The sequence below is a fragment of the Callospermophilus lateralis genome, chromosome 6, assembly GCF_048772815.1.
Source record: "Callospermophilus lateralis isolate mCalLat2 chromosome 6, mCalLat2.hap1, whole genome shotgun sequence".
NCBI lineage: Eukaryota > Metazoa > Chordata > Mammalia > Rodentia > Sciuridae > Callospermophilus > Callospermophilus lateralis.
The window spans coordinates 7,491,696-7,509,980 of NC_135310.1; the positions used below are offsets into that span (position 1 = coordinate 7,491,696).

Consider the following 18,285-nt stretch of genomic DNA (forward strand, 5'->3'; position numbering starts at 1 on the left):
TGTGAAGTGTTAAGTTTTTTGAGTTCTTTATATTTTTGGACATTAATCACAGCAGGAGCAGCAGACAGACATCCCAGTAGAAACAAGAGGCCACTGAAGGGTGTTAAGTAAGAGAGGGACACATGTGAGCCTGTCATCCTCTTCAAAGGACCTACTCCTATCACCAGCCCTAGTAGACAGGCATACAAATACAACTTCCTAACACTACTCTGATTTTTTTCCCACGCGAGGCTTTTCAACTACAGCCATGTGTCACTTAACAATGGAATATGTTCTAAGAGAGGTACCATTACATTGATTGTGTCACTGCAAACATCACACAGAATATTGCAGGAAACCTAGAAGAGAAATAGGTAGGTCACTGAACATGACCTCTTGATACCTTTTTATATTATTTTTGTTTTTGAACAAAATTCTGTTTCCTAAAGGAACTTTTTTGTAATCCTATCATAAAATATTTAGCTATGCAGTGAAATTACTCATTCAGGAGGTCAAGCGTCGCTTTTCCTGTATATATGATAAAGTAAATAGTTTATCACTTCATTGTAGCACTAAAAAAAAAAACACAAATTTTCCGTTACAAAAATAGAAATAATACTGTTTACAGTGATATACAATAAACTATTCCATGATATTTGGAATAAACATAGAGAACAACTGTTTGTAGACAATGGGCAGGAGGCTGTTCATAATTGTAAACACTGAGACAAAACAAGGCGACCTATGGTTACCCTGGCTTCCTTCCTGGAAACCCTTCAGGACAGGGAGGGAATCCAGGCCAAGCAAGTGGTCTTGCAGAGGGAAGAAGACAGACTAGAGTCTGGATGGCTAAGAGATGGAAGTACATTCTGAAGAGGAAGAAACAATGTAGAAAAAGGTAGACCAATAGCTTGAGGAATCTACCTAAGGCTCTCTGAGTCCTGGATGAACAGATACACTTGAATAGAAACTTCCAAAGAGAGATTAGGCAAAAAGCTAGGGGAACTGTGAGCCCACATAGGATTAGTAAGCATTGAGTCCCAATTAGCCAAAGTGGAAGGTCTTTGTTTATGGATCAGTTAGGATATTCAGTAAAGACTGGAAAGGTTCAGATCTTAAGTGGGGCTAACCTATTCTAGGGGAAGGTTTCTCTGGAATTAATCTTAACCAAGCTTGAATACAAGTCTTGAAAGGATAAAAGTCCTCTCAAAAATGTATTTCCATCTCGTAGCCTTCCAAACTCCAATCTACCTTCTCCCAGAAGACTGCTTGCTTGGCCTGGATAAAAAGGCAAAAATCATCTAGTTTGGGAAGTTATAATTTTTAAAGATAGTCAAATTCAACCCATTTGTTTTGCAACAATCCCCATGACTTCTATGAGATTCCTTGTGGATCTAATAAAGGATATAAAAAGTCTAAAATTTTAACAATTTAGCAGACAGACCTGATACCATTTAAAATACCAAATACCCCAAATCTAAATGATATATTTCTCAACTACAGATAGTACCAGAAACAAAAACAAGTGACTTTTACTTGCTAAAAGTTACTTTAGCAGCACTTTCGCAGTTCCTCTGGGCTTGTCAGAAAAACAGTAAGTAGTTCTATTACTCCAACCTCTACTACTGAGAGGGAAAGTCAATTATCACAAACAAATTTAGCATCAAATTTTTCTTTACTCACTCCTGGAAACTTATATTTAACTATATAAATATATTCCACTTCTACAAGAAAAATTTTAACTAGCCTTTGCCATTCTTTTTTCTCATCTTTATGATTCTTTGTTCAATGCACATAAGACCTTTAATAAATAATCACTCCCAAGATAAATATAATTTTTACTAGAAACTTTTATTGACAAAGTTTTAACATGTTACGAAATGTTGGGGGAAAAAGTTAAAACACAATTGGAAAATTCTATTGAGAGAATCAATTTACTACGCAAATTCCAGATAAATGGGTTACTTTAAACCATCCAAAGAAATAATATTGACTAAAAGCTACCACGTGCTAAGCACTATTCTAGACACAAGTAGGGGATAAAGGCAATCAAAACAATCTTGAAAAAGAATACAATTTAGGGACTCACTCTCCCAATTTCAAAACTTACACAAAACAAGAGTAATAAAGACAGTGTAGAAGTGGCATAAGGATAGATATACAGATCAACAGAAGAGAACTGATTGAGAGTCCAGCTATAACCTCTATCTATGGCTAATTGATTTTCAACTGAGGTGCTAAGATCAGTAAGTGTTGGGACAACCAGCTACATGAAAAAGAATAAAGTCAGATTTAATCTCACACCAGATAAAATTCATCTAATATGGACCAAAGATTTAAGCATTAATTTGATAGACACCTGTATAAAGATGACACAGCGCTGCAGAGGTAGCTCAGCAGTAGGGCAAGCTTAAGGCCCTGGAGTTGATCCTTAATACTGCAAAAACTAAAAAGAATATAAGAGGAATTCTTCCAGCTCAGTAATAGAAAGACAAAAAATAAAGATCCTTCAATATCGATACACAATAACCAAAAAGCACCTAAAAAGATGATCACCACCTTAAAGGATATTAAACCCAAACAGTAGCATAGTACATCCATCAGATAGTCAAAAAGTCATAAAATAACAAGTATTGGACTTGGCAAGATCAGAATTCTCATACACTGCTGGTGTGAATGCCAAATAATTAAGCCACTTTGGAACACATGACCAGCAATTCTACTCCTAGGTATATATGCAAGAAAAATTAAAACACTTCCACATAAAAACTTACGCATGGATGTATTATAGTAGCACTGTTCATAAGGGCCAAAAGGTAGAAACAATCCAATGTCCATCAACTGCTGAGTGGATAAACATGTAAAGGAATGAAGTATGGCACATGCACATGAATGGAACTTGAGAACATTATGTGAAGGTGAGAAAAGCCAGTCATAACAGACCACACATTACATGATTTAATCTACATAAAATACTCAAAACAGGCAAACATCCAGAGACAGAAAGTAAATTAGTGGTCACTTAGGACTAAGAGGGATGGAAATTGGAAGGGGTTGGGCATTGTTAAAGAGTAGAGGGTTTCTTTCTGAAGTGATTAAAATGTGACTGTGGTAATGGTTGCAAGTATCTGTGAACATGCTAAAGCCACTTATTCAGACATTTTTATGATGGATTATATGGTATACAAATTATGACATAATAAAGTTATTTTTTAAAAAATAAGTAAGGGTAAGACTTCTACTCATTTAGTTCTCTTACTCTCCATGTAAATTCCAATTCCAGTTTAACAGAGAAATGTCCCAGAGATACAACACTTTTGGTAGTACAGAATTCAAACACACAAACTTTCAGATTAGTACAAGTTTTCAGTACCTAACACAAAGAAAGGACTACTTCACCTATTGTTTCTTGAAGAAAATGAATAGCAAAAAATTTAGCGAACCACAATACAGATCTCTGCACAGCCTAAGTAACTCATTTTAATCACCCATATTCAAATTCTGGAAAGTTAATTTGAAAAGCACCAAAAACCTAGCTGATATGTAAAAAGACAATCCTACTTACATTAAAACAATGGGAGGGGGAAGCTTATGCCAGGTTCTACCTTAACTCTCATTCAAATACCATTTCCAGGGAGAAAGTCCTTACCAGGTACATAAGGTATAAAACTCAGTGGTGCAAAAAGGAGCCCAAACATTGTTTAAGATGCCTAAAAAGAAAGGGCACTTTGTTTTTTATTAGTTCATTCATCCTCAGAAAATGAGAGCAGGCTGAGAATGTAAAGGAAGAGATGCCCAGAATTAGTAAGACTATTAGAAACATCTTGGCAGTGACAACTCACTGGAACCACTCTATTCTTTCCACCTAGATATCTACCCAGGGCCTATGTGCGCAACTACTATAGCAAGGTTTACAGAGATGTACAAACTGTATTTATAAACATTTTTATAATTTACAGTATACAATATTTCACAAGAAAACAAGTCTGAAATTATTTCCTTTAATTTTATGTGCTAGAGTTTCTAGCTTTAAAAAAATGGGAAAAAATTTCAAAGGAACGATGCAATTCAATATTTAAAATATTGAAATTCAATATTTAAAATATTGAAATTCAATATTTTAAAAATAAGCCATATTAAAAGTTCAACTGGTGAAAGATATTCCTTAACTTATAAAAATGTCTCATTAAAACTGGCAAGAAAAACTTTAAGATACCAGTTAAAAAAAATAAATCACAAATATTTAAATAGCAATGAAACATGAAAACTGTTCCACCTATGCAAGTAATCAGACACCACCATTAAAACAAGACAGCTCTTTCTGGCCCATTAAATTAGCAAAAACTTTTTAGTAATGCCCAAAACTGGGAAAAGGATAGCATGGTAAGCACTACCTCTGACCTGCACATTATACCATCTTGGCACAAGGAACTCCTTGACAACAGGCTTTACCAGCAGACTGACTGTGAACCAAGAGCTCCCCCGCAGTGTTCTCTAGAGCAAGAAAAGAGTAATAATTTAAATGGTTTGACATTTTTACTACATGGTAAATGCTCACAATATATTCAAATAAGACATTGTGCCCACTTCGGCCTCAAAAACCTCTTTCCTATCCCTGTACAATCCACTTGGCATCATTCTTGTGCTCTCTTATTGATGTAATCAACTATCATTTAAAACTTTTACCATATCTTTTCATATTTATGTCAAAGAAGAGAGTATATAAGACGGAGAACTAAAGACTCCAAACTATAACAAATATGGATTTGAGATGTGGTTCTAGGTACTCTGTCCTAAAACATCTCTTAAGGCCTCATATTTCCCATTTGAAATGCACATCAATTTTTTAAGTTCACTGCAGTAATTACATAAAATAATGGTATACTGCTTATATGATGACACAGGAAGATTATGCACATGAGTACATCACTATTCTTGCACTAAACCATGAACTACAAAGTTCCCTCTACCCTACCTCTTCTCCTCAACTAAAGTACAGATACTTTGAACGCACGACATGCCTTATTTTAGGCTTCATTCATATAATAAAAGATGACCTATCTGGGAAGTATAAAACTGTTCAAGAGACATGCCAACAAAAAAGAAAAGAAATGGAGGAAGAACACAGAAGCCTGGGAATGGAAACGGAGCAGAATTCCATGTGGATGGAGACTACTTTAAGAGGAAAGGGATTCAGCAGGACTAGCTGATCTGGACTTCAAGCTACCTATGGCTCAAATCTGGCTTCTGAGGAACAGCAAATCTGTGTTCAGATGCGAATTAGGGTGACATCACTAATATGGCCTCTCAGACATTCACGGGCTCCCTAATCTAAGGGTGGGATGATCTAAACTCAGAAAACTCCCTGGGCCTGGTCACTAGGCAGAGCCGACCTTTACTCTCAGTGAAAAGCTGGAATGGGAAGTCAGACTTCATACTAAGATGCACTCACAAGCGACCAGTGACTACTAGTTGGTATAGTTAAATTTCATTCCTATGGCCAAGCTGATTACTCTCCCTTTATAGTAATTATTCCTTGGTAAACACATATTCTTCCCCCCGCCCCCCGTTAGATAACACTCAGATATTCAACCGGCTGAGTAAAACCAGAGGGCTTCTTTTAAAGTAAAATCTCAGTTCCGGGTTAAGTTTCATAACAAGTATTCCTGGCATTCCTGAAGTATGTTTTCCCAATTTATTTCTGACATCCTAATTCTTTAGATAAATGAATATAATAATAGTTTATAAATTATTTTTTTGTTCAAGACATGATATCCAAAATTAAGTGTGTGAAGGAAGCAAAGCTTGAAAAGATAACCAATACAAAGGCGTATTTCTACTTTGCCAAGCAAAGATATTGTTTTTATATGTTTACATAAAATCTATTGCCACCATTGTTTCAAGAAAGTCCCACAATTTACTCCTGGAAAATAAGTCTGACTTCATTGGGGGAAAAAAAAAAATTACTACACTGTCATTTTATTTACTCCCAGTTAACTTCAGTGTTTATTTGGAAAACCTTCATTTAAGGAGTCAATTTGGATTATTCTTCCACAGAAACTGTCCTTAAAGGCATTTTACTTTAAAACAAAATTTTTTTTAACTTCCTTCCAATGACCCTATTGAATGGGATGACCCCTCACTCTCCACAAACCTTGGCTTTCTTCTGTTGGTCTCTCCCTACAAGTGTAGTGTCAAGGCACCCACACCAGCATTCTTACCTTGATGGCTGCCTTAATTGCACTCTCAGGGCCATACACTGTAAACACTCTGGAGAGTGAAAGGCATGCAAAGCACATGCACATCCCAAGGTCTACCCACAAAACAAAACCTCACAACCTTAATAAGCCCTGACTCAAAAATTCAGACTTGTTAGTCTAAACACTATAAAGTGCTCTCAGAGACCTATGTGGCAAAATTCTTCTTTAAACTTTTCAAACAAACTTTAGGGTTTGAATATTTAACAATGGCTAATGACAATAAATAGAGCAAAGTTATTAGTAACCTGATTTTTAAACCTAAGCATACTAGTACTGTCAAGCTCCTTTGCTTCAATTAAAATAAAGGAAAGGCAGCAACACAATTCACTTAAATGGGCAAAGACCTAGAGAAGAAATTTAATGGATAAAAATGTCTTTTAAAATGCATTTTCTAAGGTGGGGGGGGGGGCAAATATGTTGTTGTTTTTACCTAAGAAACGTAAAAGAAATAGCCTAATATAGGAATCTTTTTTCCCCCTGCCTCTGGATTTATTTGTACAAACAGCATAAAAGGACATCAGTCCCTGTGAACAGGGGCTCAGGGGTCACACAAGTCCTTCTGTCCTCACATTCACAGAGGCTTTTACTATGGAGCATTTGCAGGGACTTGAACACCCTTGGGGGCAGGAGCTGGAACCCAAACTGGAGTTGATGCTGGAGCAGGAGTTGCAGCTTGGGCTTAGGCTTAGCCTTGGCCTTTGCCCTGCAGAGTCTTCAATCCCTGGCCATGTGGGCACAAGCACACTTCCCGTGCTTAGGATGAGCAAGCAAAGCAGGGCGATCAAGCTTGTGGTTGGTACCCTTTGGCATCTTGGGCTTAACCTCCCTAGACTTGAGAGCCTCAGCACTTGCACTCACAGCCTTGGCGTTTTTTGCCTGCATCTTGTTCAGGCCCTTCTTGTTGTGCTTCTTGACAAAATGCATATTTCTCAGGAACTTGGAGTCTGCCCCGCTTAAGAGTCATCTTTATGAGAGGGCTTTCTTGATTCCATTTCTGTGCCATTTTCAGGATTGGTTGTGCGTGGTGTGGTTCTTGGACTGGAAGAGCCATAGGAATCATTTCTAATCAAATGCAACTTGAAACTATTTATTACACAATTTATTACATAATTCAAGAAATGTTTTTAGAAAGGCATAACAAACCAAAATATATTAAAAGAATATAATCCTATGATGTTCCAATACATCCATAAACAAATTTATTCATTCATTTACCAAATACATCATGGGCACATCATGGTAGAAACAATACCAGGCACCTTAGGGTTGAAGAGAACATCCAAGGTGGTTGTTACAACCCTTGAGTAGTTTGCAGTCAAGAGAAAAAAGACAGATGAATAATTTTTAAAATATGATAGGAAGAAATGTAAATAGTTCATTAATAAGATAGCATTTAGCCCCACAAATAAAACTTTCTTAAAATTTAAGTATATAAATTTATTTTTAACCTATCAAACTGGCAGACTTACAATTTACAATTTACAAATTATAATTGTAATGGCAAGAATAAACTCATATTCTTGGCAGAAATTGGCACAAATGTCCTGAAAAACATTTGACAATATAAATCAATATCTTTAAAAATAAAACATTATCAGTCAGTAAAATCCTGAACATAAAGAATAAAACAAATAATAACCAAAATACACAGACACAGTCGTTGTCACAGCAATTATTCTTCCAGAATTTTATTCTAATAAAACATCTTGAATATACATAAAGACTAAGCTAAAACAAGCTTATAATATTGTTTAAAATAGTGAAAGAAACACCTTAAAAGTCCAACAAGCATGCACAGTGGCACAAGCCTATAATCCCAGTAACTCAGAAGGCTGAGGTAGGAGAACTGCAAGTTTGAAGCCAGCCTCAGAAATTTAGCAAGACCCTGTCTCAAAATAAAAAATGAGTAGGGGGCTGGAGATGTGGCTCAAGCGGTAGCACGCTCGCCTGGCATGCATGCGGCCCGGGTTCGATCCTCAGCACCACATACAAATAAAGATATTGTGTCCGCCGAATACTAAAAAAAATAAATATTAAAAAAAAAATTCTCTCTCTTTCTCTCTCTTAAAAAAAAAAAAAAAAATGAGTAGGGTTATAGCTTAGTGGTGAAGCACCCATGGGTTCAATCCTCAGTACCAAGAAAAGTCCAACAAAACCGAAATAACACACAGTGAGAATCATACACAGTTGCTTTTCAACAGAGGTTCCTACTGTAGACCATGGTTACACCCAATATCATACAATAAAAATCAGCATGTTCTTTCTACTCTTTGTCACACGGATCCTGTGACTAGGCTCATGAGGTAGAAGTCATTGGCTTTGCCATACCATACAGATCAGATTACAAGTTTAACTGAAATCAAGATTCAAGGAATATTTCAGTCATTTCTAAAACACATTTTTTCTATATCATAACATTTTTGATGTTGCATTATATCTTACAATCAGTATTATTTTAAAAAGCACTATCTCATAGTTTAATTGCAGTTGCTTTTTCTTTAATGATACATAAAATCATGGTGCATCTTACAATCAATGGACTCTTGTAGTTGAAGAAATATTACTCTCTGAAAGATCAATTTCAAGAAGCATAAAACAACTAGATATGAAGTCTGTTCAAGAATAGATGCAGCAATGTAAATATGAGGCAAAGCAATTTCTTTAAATGAAAGAAAACTTTTTAACAGTATTTCAGAGGCAATAAAGATTATGTCCAGATATTTATAATTCAATTAATTACTTCAAACTATTTGACACAAATGAAGACACTCTGTTACAAAAGACACAGTAAGCTGGGTACTCAAAACACATCACTGGTGACAACTGTGGAACTATATCTGAGCCCTGAGCTCCTTATGAGAGTGACAGAAATTCCTTTGTGTTCCGAGGATGGCTAATCTCAAAGGACAGACATAGCCTTGATATTGAGAGATAAAATGTCCTCTACCCTTCCTCAGTGATCCCCATGTTCTGTAAAAACTCACTTTCCTCACAATCCTCAATAATGAACACTCTTCCCATTGGTGGCCTAGGGGAAAAAAATCATCTTAACTGCCCAAGAAGACACACTCAAGCTTTGGTGCAGGAGTCAGGAAGGCCCTGCTGCAGACCCCACTGACTTTGCCAAGTAACAAGGCTTCAGGGACCCCTCTGGGTCCTGTGACTCAAACAGTGAGTCCAGCTCCTGATTAGATTATAAAATCTCTTAAACTGAATCCCATTCAAAACTGTGCTTCCAACCTTGTCCATGAGTAGCACAGTAAGAAACTAACTTTGATTCTTTCTGAGGAGTGCTTTATTTCAATTGCTGACTTCTTTGGGTTTCAGGATCTGGACATTTGTTAATCTCTACAAAAAAACTAATGGGTTATAGTGATCTCATCTCTGTTGGTTAAAAGACAGCAAGCATCTGGTTTGTTAGCTTTTCTTACTTGTTCATTCTGAGCTCCAATCAATTAATAATTTCATGTCTGCCACAAGTTGTTTTCTAAATGGTGAATTTTATACTTCTGTGTTTATGCTTCATCCATGGCTAAAGCTTTAAACTGACTATGTACAAAGCATTCTCTATGTGTCTCCATACTTCTGTATCTGTAACTCAGAAAGGTTTTTATCCCTAATTTTGTGAGTGTATATTGTCCTACCTCTAGGTAGATATCGAATTAGATTATAAAATCTCTTAAAGAAGTCCTATTCTGGGTGCTGGGGTATAGCTCAGTTGGTAGAGTGCTTGCCTCATATGCACAAGGCCCCTGGGTTCAATCCCCAACACCATCAAAAAAAAAAAAAAAAAAAAAAAAAAAAAAAAAAAAAAAAAATATATATATATATATATATATATATATATATGAATTCCCATTCTGTAAACCAGAATGGTTTGCAGATAAATAAGTACATCTATAAACTAAATATTCCTAAAACTCCCAGAGATTAAGGAAACTGAACCTTTAATTCAACATGAGGGGGGAAAAAGAAGTATCATAGGGAAACTAACTCAGAAACAGTTTAAGAATTCAAGTTCACATGGCTGAGTGCAGTGGTATACACCAGTAATCCCAGTGACTCTGAGGCTGAGGCAAAAAGATTGTAAGTTCAAAGTCAGCCTCAGCAATTCAGCAAGACCTTAAGTAACTTACTGAGACCCTATCTCAAAATGAAATATAAAAAGGGCTGGAAATGTGGCTCAGTGGTTAAGTGCCTCTAAGTTTAATCCACAATACCAAAAAATAATAATAATTCAAATCTTTAGAAAATGAGACTAGTTTATATTGTCAATTTAATATAAACAGCTAATTTTTTCCTTGCTTTTCATTACTTACAATATACATATAAATTTCTATTCTACTTATGTCCTTCCTAAACTTATACATATTTCATAGAACTTCTACTTAATGTTTAAGATTATAAGAATATAAATTCTCATTTATCCATATTGAATCTTGTTTTTGTTTGTTTTGTTTTGTTTTTTGTATCAGAGATTGAACTCAGGGGCACTTTACCATTGAGTCACATCTCTAGGCCTTTTAATTTTGAGACAAAGTCTTGCTGTGTTGACCACGCAGGCCTTGAACATGTGATCCTTCTGCCTCAGCCTCGAAAGTCACTGGTATTACAGGAAAGCACCACTGCCACCACACCATTGAATCATTATGTTGACAAACTTTATTTCAAAAAGAGTTAAGAAAGCTAAAGCTTTAGATAACTTAAAACTTTAATTGATACTAGATTGAGTTATCCACTAGATACCTAGACCTAAGATAGAGTACTAGAACATTACTAAATATAATTTGTTTATATACCTTTCCTATTTTTATATGCTATCAAAAGACTATCATGAATTGATTAATGAATACATTCATTTGGATACAGAAAATTATAAAAGGCTCATTGAAAGGGAATTTTATTTCTCAAAGTCAAAACTGACTTTTTTAAAATAAAGTTTTCAAAAAGATCTTTAGTATCAAATATCATACTGATATAAAAAAAGCAAATTTTAGTTTTATATCAGCTTTATACTGATATAAAACTAAAATTTGTATCAAAGGTTTCTTAGATTATGACCTATTCTTACAAGAAAGTTATAAGTTATTTTTTACTTTCTGTGTAATCTGTCTAGATAGCAAAGATTCTGTGATTTATCGGCATAATCTTCTATGGTTTATGCTGACTTACTGTATCCTTGATCATTTATGAAAAAAAAAAGTGTTTCATTTAGAAAATTTCTTTCCAATCGTTAACTTGCCTATGTTTAAAGTTTGTATTGTCACTGAGGTTAAACATATAGCCAACTACTGTTTCTTGATGACCTTGATCCCATCTTGAAACATTTAAATCTTCTGACAACTACTGATATCTTTCCCAAATCAAATTATAAGTAGTATCTTTTCCACCTAGAATTGTCTTTAAGATTTCCCAGAGGGCTCCTGGAAAATCACCCCTTTATAGGGGTGAAAATTAAAAAAAAAAAAAAAGATGCTAGAAATAATTGGGATTATTTGATATGTCACTATTGATGAATTATCAAATCAGAAAAGATGCTGAGCACTTCCTAGGTTAAGTTTGCACAGGTTTAATATTGTATAAGTATTCCAGACACTGTTTGCTGCAGACAATTGTCAATTCTCTCACTGACCATGACACATTTCTATTTATCAGTGTCTGAGTGCTACTTTGCTTGATACTAGACAAGTAAACAACATTGTCACAATTTCAGTTGTTTTTTTTAAAGTTTCACTTGATCTCAATTTCTTTAATTTGAATCTAGCCCTCCAGCCTCAGCCTCCTGAGCAGCTGGGTGCAGGCTTGTGCCACCATCTAGCCTAAGATTAAAGGTTTTCAGGAGATTCATATCATTTATCTATGAATTTTTATTAAATACATATATTTAGGACACATTCCAGACTTAAACAATCTTTTTACTTGGTGTTATTGATGTATTCTTGGTATATTCCAATAATGCTTGGTATATCATAAGGACTATCTTATATCTGAACTTCTTTTTTCCTCTGTAAAGATGTACTTCCATTTTTATAAATTACAGGCAACATGCATGTTTCCTTGAAAATTGCATTAATCATTATGTTTGTAAACATTCTGTCCAAAATTTTTTTGGACTGACTTTTTTCTTGTTTCATATTGTCAAAGAACCACCAAACATACTTATCAATTACCTTACTCTTATCAGAAATCCTCTTTGGGCTTTTCACTTTTGAAAATTATCAGTAGTAAGCCTGAAGCCACTTCAAGCTCTCCTGTCATCTACAGACAAGGCTTTGTTTTGCTCTGCAGCCTCCTAACAGTACTTGCAGTGAGCTATGCCAGAATCTTGTCCTCAACAAAGAAAGGGCTGTCTCAGGGCCCATACGAAAGGACTATGCCAGGTACTTTGGGGTGCAGGTTTTCAAGGGCATGCTTAAACAACTCTGAGAAGATAACAGTGGACTGAATTAGGATTTCTAGAACTCCAATCAAAAAGAACATGGATTCATAATTGAAGAGAACAAGAATTACATAGGACTGAAATAACTGATACAGGATGACTGTGGGTTTTGTTTGGACTATTGTTGCTGTTATTAATGTTTATTTGTTGGATATATAAATAAACCCTTTCATTTAAGCTACCTGCTACGATTTGGACATGGTCTGTCCAAGGTTTATGTGATGGGATCTTGGTCTCCAGGCAACAGCACCAGGAAATGGGGGGATCTTTAAGAACTGAGGACTAGTCCTTAAGTCAAATCAAGATGGGCCCTCAGAAGGGTTAGGGTAGTTCTCTTGGGATTCCAGTCTCACTCTGCTTTTGTGCCTGACAATGATTTCTCACTCACATACATTCCCACCATTACTATCTGTCATGAACTGATGCAGTCAAAGGAGGCTCTCACCACAAACTGTGCCATGATATTTAGACTACCAGCTTCTAAAACTAAACTAAATAAACTTCTTTATTTTATAAAAATTAGATTGCCTTAAGTATTTTGTTATAGTAATAAAAAAAGCAGACTAATACACTATACATATATAACATAACAATTTAGTGGACTTGCCATTGTAAATGAAATTGTCCAGAGCACCTGTTTTCATATAAGTAAAATAACTTAATACATTTCTATAAAGAAATGTGGCACCATGTCCCAAGAACCTTAAAACTCTAAATATCTTATAACTAGAATCTATCCTAAAGAAATATTTGTATCTGGAATACAAAAAAATTTACATAAATATCTTTATCAAGTCATTAATTACAAGTGGAATCATGTTATAAACTGCCGCAGCCTGGCTGGGCACATCATCTTAATGGCTAACCTCTCAACCATTACTTCTGGCAAAATGCCAAGGGCCATTCTGCCTCAGCTGTGGCTCTCAACAATAAACCACATATTATAAATATAGTATCAAATAATTTAATTATGAGACAGATAAAAAGAATATTTGCTATTGTTTAATTATAGGAAAAGGATATAGCAGTTTGTAAAGATACACGTATAGAAGGGGGGGAAATTACACATACTCATAGACAAAACCCAGAAAATAAATATGCCAACATATAAGTGATAAACATTTTAGATGATAGGATTATAGTTGGTTATTCTTTTACTTTTCATATTTTCCATAATGGAATTCTGCTTCTTTCATAACCAGAGAGATTTCTGATTTACTTTAAGTGAACAGATCCCCTTAACTTTTCCGAGGCAGCAGTTGGATCAATCTGAAAAAACACTACTTTTAACTATACCATTTAACATTTAAAAAAAGAAAATAGCATTAATCTAAATAAAAATACATTAAGTTAAATTAACAACTTAAAAAGGACTTCCAATGAAAAAGACATCTAAACAAGTAGTTTAACCAGTAGTATTACACTTCTTAATTCAGTAGCATGATTTATGATCTTCCAAAAGCTAGTCAGAATTCCAAACTCTTTTAAGAATAATATGCAAAATAAGTCACAATGGAAGCAAAAAAAGGGAATTTGGAAAAGCTGAGTTCCCAAACACTTTTTTTTCATTTCTATGCCTTCTGCAGACATGGGGTTGGAAGTCTTAATAACAGATTATTGCAGCTATTTTAAAAATGCATCTAGCTTTAATGCACATTTGATGGCTTTTTAAGGAAATTAACTACAATGGGATTTCCCCTTTTTCACCTAAACCAAAAAAAAAAAAAAAGCACAAGTGTAATTATAATTGCTCATACCTACTATATAAACGGTATTGTTTCACTACATCTTAATTACAACCTAGAAAGTATATGCTATTATTATTTTTGCTTAAAAATTAAAACAGACTGAGAAAGGCTAAATAACTTTCCCCCAATCATACAGCTAGTAACCAAAAAGTGATTCAAAGGCTCATACTGAAGCCTATGTTCTAACCAGTATGTTCTCTGCCTCCTCCATCCAACAAGCATCAGTGCAGAGAGAGCCTACTATGCCAGGAATTTGGATATGAAATTAAGCAAAACAATGTCCCTGTTATTAGTTTCATGTGTACTGATGGCAAAAGACATCAGTAAGATATAGACATCAAAACAGATATAAGCACAAATTACTGCAAATGGGGCATGCACCATGACACAAAACTATAGGGGGCTTTACGGATGTAAACAAAAGGACCTCCAATCTATGGGAAGCAGGAGATATCAAGGTTGACACTAAAGCAAGCATTGCTTAAGAGAAGACCTGAAATGAAACTGCCCTCCCCTAACAAATACCCACATACAACACACACACACACACACACTCACACTCACACACATATGCATGTGTGTCAAGGAAAAAGGAGTTCCTTTTTTTTTCAAGGCCTACGCCATTTTGTTTTAGAGGAAAATGAACAAATCATCTAAAGCACTCACATATTCCAACCCTAATTCTACCTTAACTTAATCTCAAATTCTACACTGGTCTTGTGATTCCTGTAGTGTAAGCACTAGCTACACTACAGGGTGAGACAGGCTAAGATGCATTCCTACTCCTGCCTTCAGGGAACAAACAATGCTGGTTTCAAGGGAAAAGTATTCAGATTCTAATCTTACCTAACTTCTTCAAAATTCCTTTTGACCATTTAGTGGATGTATACCGTACTTGTTCTTCTGACTCAAGTCTCAAGGGACAAGGCACAAAGCATGACAGCATCCTTCCTTTTCAGTAGAACCATGTTTTTTAAGCCAAGGGTTAAAAACCATTTATGGGTAGTAAAATCAATTTAGATCATGATGGACACTTTTTAATAGAACAGAATAAGAATTATCAGAGTGCATCACATATTGCAAGGTCAAATATTATTTCACAGATTTTTATTTCAGCTGTACAGCACACAAATGCTATTGCAAAATACATTTCTTACTGTAGTCTCAATCACCATGATTTTAAAACCAATACCACTGACAGATATTCTAATCTTAATTCCTGCTTGCACTAAAGACAGCACAGAAAAGAATAACTTATCTAAAAAGGTTTGAACAATGGCTCTTTATTCTGTGAACTAAAGGTTCGTGGAGGAAAAAAAAAAGTTGTGTATAATAAGCTTGGGATTTCTCTTTTTTTATTTTTTATTTTTTGGTATTCGAACTTGAACCTAGGACACTTTACCACTAAGTTACATCCAGCCCTTTTTATTTTTTAGGTGAAGACAGAGTCTCACTAAATTGCTTAAGGCCTTGCCAAGTTGCTGAGACTGGTCCTGAAATTGCAATACTTCTGCCTCAGCCTCCTGAGTTGCTGGGATCACAAGGAGGAGCCACTACACCTGGCACAATTTCATTTTTTTCCTCAACATATTTTTTCCTCTGAAAATGAATCCTTCCCCTCTACTTGACCCTAAAAAGTCAAATTAATCTAGAGAAAAAAAAACAGCATTGCTCAGTGGCAAAGTACCTGCTCCTGTGGACCTGAGCTGGAGCTAGGCTGGGTGAGCCAGGTGGCTAAAGAACACCTTTGGCTTTGGTCCCAAATCAGAGCACAGGATGACTCAAGGGAAAGGGAAGCAAGAGCCTGCAGACCTGATTGTAAGCTGTGACCTGGGGCAGCTGCAGCCTCTCTAGGCAGTGAGGCTGTGAAATGAGAGGCACAGCAGAGATGGCCTCTAAGGTCCCTCCCAGCTCTCAACTCTTGTAACTCTTACAAGCAGTGGCTGGGAATAAATAGGGTAAAATGAACATTAAGTGTCCTACCCAGTAAGACTTGCATTGGTAAATGCGTAATTCCTCGAGTAAAAACTAAATACTTACATATTTAACAAGCTAATGCCAAAATTGTTATGAAAAAACCAAGGTAAGTTATGTTCCTACGTAAGACTTTAAATTTCAAATAAAAACGTACCAAATTTTCTTTCAAAATTTCCCCCATTCAAAGACTAAAAAGGTTGACAATTTCTACTAATTTGACATCTGTAAACTAGCTGTCCTCTATTTAGAATGTTCCACATACAGTTATTTCAGCAGTATGGCCAAACAGTCTGTTCACATGCAGAATAGCTCCCAACAAAAACAGCAACCCCATCAGCTTAGAAGCGTCACATTTACTTTTTCTACAGAAAGCTTACCCCTTCTGAAATAATGCTGACAAAAGGCCTAATATATTCTTAAGAGCATGCCCTGCTACTTTTATAAGTATGTGGCATCTATATGATCCAAGAGACTAATATACCTGCTGATGTCTGTAAAATAGGACAAGCGAATGTGCTCCTAAGTCAAAATAAATTTTCATTTTGCTTGTTTGTGAATAAATATTAAAAGGCACTCTGTTACCCAAGCCTGAGGTCTGTAGGGATCTTAGACTATACATATCTCATTTTTTCCAGCAGAATAATGTTCACATAAAAATAAAGTCATTTCAGGGTTGGAGTTGTGGCTCAGTGGCAGAGCACTTGCCTGGCCCGTATGAGGCACTGGGTTCAATCCTCAGCACCATATAAATAAATAAAATAAAGGTATTGTGTCCATCTGCAACTAAAAAGATTTTTTAAAAAGTCATTTCAAATATGAAAAAGAAGGCATTTTAATATAACATGCTGAGAAACACAATTATAGATTGTAAATAACAGTTCTATAAATGTAAAAAAAAAAAAAATAAAAAAGCAAGACCTTTTTCTGTTACTACTAAAGTTGTTTCTAATCTGCAAATTCTGTTACCTACATGAGCTAAATAACTAAAGAACACCAGCTTGCTACATTCAGCTCTGATGTTGAGACACCAAAAACAAATAAAATTTAAGTTCATTTAAAATTTGGGACTCTCATCTATTTCAATTTTTAGTAACAATTCAAAGTAAAGGAGACTTACAAGTATAAATGTACTACTTAAGAAAATGAAAATCTATAATTAGATTTTCATTTTAAAATAAAACATGTAACATGTTCATCATTTTAAAAAATTGGGGGGGGAAACTGGCATGTAACCCTTCACTTTTTACTTTTTTAATGCATGTGGATACTTTTAAAAATAGAATCATACTATTAGTTAGAATTTTAAGAAGCCCAAGTTCATAGTTTAAGAAAGGAAAATTAGTTTGTATTGTCAAATCAAGAAAAAAAAAATATAGCATAAGAGGCAACTAACTGGTCAAAGACCTCTTTCAGTCTCCTTGTTTTTCTCTGGGGGTTAACATCACTGGCTGAGAGACCACACAACTTTTCCACAAGATCGACCACAGCTTCATGTCTTCACAAAACATATTTCAGTTATTAAAATGAGAATTGCTCCCTCCAGCTCCAATTTGAAAAACCCTAGGAAAGAACCCTATTACTCTGGCTTGGATCAATGTCCATTCCTAGAGCCAGGAGTCTGTAAGAAAAGGCAGCTTCAATTTGTACCATGTAGCTGCAGTAAAGACAGGGATGCTTCCAAGTGGAGGAAAAGGAAGGGAGGGAGTAGGACAAACTGGTGGAGAAACAGGTTCTCAAATCTGGATTGCTATTTCTGTAAATTCTGTTTGTTTCTGTTGGGTTTGTTGTTGTTGTTGTTTTGTACTAGAGACTGGATCCAAGGGTGCTTTTACCACTGAGCTTTTAATTTTTATCTTAAAACAGGGCCTTCCTAAACTGCTTA

At 35.3% G+C, this 18,285-nt stretch overlaps 1 protein-coding gene and 1 pseudogene across 5 annotated transcripts in view; both read right to left on the reverse strand.

Moving 5' to 3' along the window:
• Positions 1 to 18,285, reverse strand: part of Map3k4 (mitogen-activated protein kinase kinase kinase 4) — a 105,059-nt gene that overhangs the window by 81,664 nt on the left and 5,110 nt on the right. The window lies entirely within an intron of this gene.
• LOC143401630 (large ribosomal subunit protein eL29 pseudogene) lies at positions 6,826 to 7,286 on the reverse strand (annotated as a pseudogene).